This window comes from Galeopterus variegatus, unplaced genomic scaffold, assembly GCF_000696425.1.
Source record: "Galeopterus variegatus unplaced genomic scaffold, G_variegatus-3.0.2 Scaffold27438, whole genome shotgun sequence".
Classification (NCBI taxonomy): domain Eukaryota; kingdom Metazoa; phylum Chordata; class Mammalia; order Dermoptera; family Cynocephalidae; genus Galeopterus; species Galeopterus variegatus.
The window spans coordinates 5640-8466 of record NW_007753549.1 but is presented as its reverse complement, the minus strand read 5'-3'; the positions used below and the strand labels follow the sequence as shown (position 1 = coordinate 8466).

General features: G+C 34.8%; 1 pseudogene across 1 annotated transcript; it reads right to left on the bottom strand.

Moving 5' to 3' along the window:
• Positions 1–803: 803 nt before the first annotated feature.
• Positions 804–2006, bottom strand: LOC103583737 (annotated as a pseudogene). The gene has a single exon (XR_549890.1). The product of XR_549890.1 is annotated as a serine/threonine-protein kinase PRP4 homolog pseudogene (transcript).
• Positions 2007–2827: the final 821 nt, after the last annotated feature.

The following is a 2827-nucleotide window of genomic DNA, read 5'->3' as shown; positions in this document are numbered from 1 at the left end:
GTGTTGCGCCCGCACCTCACTCAGCCAGTGAGCAGGAACCGGTCTGTATGTGGGATCCCACCGGGCCGGCCAACTATACAACTTCTTTGACTCTACTTCTTCATTTATAAATTAGGTATGAAAGAGTCCCCCCACCTCATGAGTTAAGACAATCACAGAAAGAACTCTAGTAGACTTAATGTACTATACAAATATAAAACATCATTATTATTGGTACAAAATAAAATCATTTCTTATACCATTCTTCCCAAATAAGAGGTACTACTTTTCTCAACAATGAGATTATAATGACATAAATTAGTAACAAAATCATTTCCATTTTAAGCTTAATCATACTTTGGGGGCAAAACAATGGTATTAGTTTCAATTTACACTGTTAAAATTCAAAATCCTGCAAGTGCAAGAGAATAAACAGATCAGTACTTAAACTGATTACCCCCCCTTTTAAAGTTAGAAGTTTCAGCCTATATTGTTCAAAGAAGTAATAATCTCCTCTTTGCACTACCCCATGAAGATTTGTCTATCAAATTATTTGGATTTAAAGGAGTGATTTAGCAAATCAGATACTAAACTAAATCAAGAACTTAAAAAAAAAAATACCAATTCTATCATCAGTCAGTATTTGTAAAGCACCCATAATAAAAATATTCATTGACAAAGTGCAAATATTAATATAGTTAATGGACTGGACTGTATTTAAAATTATGAAACTCAGTACTACCTCATTTTTAATTGTCCACAAGTTCTAGTTTTCCCTTTAAAATATGGTACATTGGTAAAAGCATTAAGGTTTTGTAAACAAGTTACCTTGGAGAAGAAAGTCGCCTCCTCTCTGGTTCTCTTCGTTTTCTTTCTAAGGATCGGCTCTTGGCTCTTCTACCAGGAGACAGAGTCCGAGAAGGTGATTTGCTCTGTTTAGATCTTCTATCATTTAAAAGTGGAGATCTACTTCTTCTTGATTTATCACGTTGTTTTGGAGACAAACTTCTTCTTTTAGGACTACGACCCGGTCTTCTACTGGGTGATCTATTTTCTTTCCCAGAAGAAGCATCTTTAGAGGGAGACTTAATTGGCTTCTTTTCTTTATCAATTTCAGACCGTTTTGATTTTCTCTCTTTGGACCGTGACCTTCTGTCTTTGGACTTACCTCTTAAGTCAACTGGGGATCTGGATTTTTTACTTCGATCACGACTTCTACTTTCATTTATAATTGGAGATTTTTTCCTATCTTTTGACTTACTTTTATCTTCAATTTTAACCTTATCATCAGTAGGAGATCTGGCTTTCCCGACTTTCTCTTGAGATCGCCTTCTAAGGGCAGGGGATTTTGATTTTCTTGCTTGATCTTGGGACTTACTTCTCTTGGATGGACTTTTAGACTTTTTCCTCTCCTTTGACTTGCTCCTAGTTGTCTTTTCTTTTACTACTTCAACACCTCCCTTACTTTTCTTTTTATCCGACCTATGTCTAGTCCGTTCTTTGGATCTGCTTTTACTTCGCTTTTTCGTACTATTTTTACTGTCCACAAGTTCAAGTTTCCCCTTTGTACTTGAAGATCTAGTACTAGACCTATTTCCATTTCTTGCCTTTTCATGTATTTCCCCCTCTTCTTCAGAGCCAGACTCATAACCTTGTAAAATTAGCCCCATCCCGGATTGGACCTTTCCTTCCATTAACTCATTATCAAGTTCAGCTTTAATCAAGGCTCTCTGTTTTTCCAAGTCTTCTAGCAAAGCTAAATCATCGAGTTTAGTTCTTTTTGCTGGAGACATACCTTCTTTGTCAGAAGCATCAATAACCTCTTTTCTTTTGTGTTTCTTATGTTTATGCTTATGTTTATGCTTTTTATCCTTGTCTTCTTCTGAGGAATGTTTATGTTTCTTATGTTTACTTCTGTGTTTATGCTTCTTTTTTTTGTGGCGACTGTGCTTATTTTGAGATTGGTCTTCTGATACTTCTCCATTTTCTTCATTTACACTCTTCTCAGAATTATCAGCATCTTCCATCCTATAAATGTATGAAGCACATTTTAAAATCACATCATCTATTAAATATTCAGTCATAACAAAATGACTAATGATAAAATATATCTCAATGTAATACATAAAGTTAGTCACTAAAATTTTTTCAGAACAGCTTCAGATACTTTATTTCATAGAAGGTCAATGGCAAGAACTCAGTTGGGTGGTGATATAACCAATCTGTTTCTAATGGTTGAACCCGTACACTGAAAGTATTAAAGGAAATACATAATGAGGTGAAGCTAAAAAAATTATTTAACTGAAAAAGAGAATCCAAACCAAGCACAATAAAATCTCATTAGTTAAATCTCATAATTTAGTTAAAACAGTCACTCGGTAACTTGATTTTTAAACCAGCATTTTCCACACATACTTAAATAGTAAAGGACTCATTTTTTTCCCCCGTAAAACATACTGACATTGGGAGACTAATCTTCACTTGAAATTTGGAGTATCTGATGTCTCTGCAACAAACCTAGCAGTTCATTCGTTTTGAGCAGATTTCATCTTATACCTCAATAACCCCCTTTTTAAATGTCTAGAGCCAATATAAGCACTCAATGAGCATTGATGGCTGATGCTGATGTTGACAGTGTAAACACATACTGGAGGGTTAAAACTTCAAAGAGAACCAGAAAGTAGGACTCTTGGCCTGTAGTTGCCACTAAACAACCATGTTTATTAAGTTGAACCAAATAGAAGGGCTTTTTGTAGGTCAACAGTCTAATATCAGCAATTTCAGATGGTTCGATCCAATATTTGTTCAGCAAGTTATTTAATCTCTCTGAATTTCAAATGAGAAATTA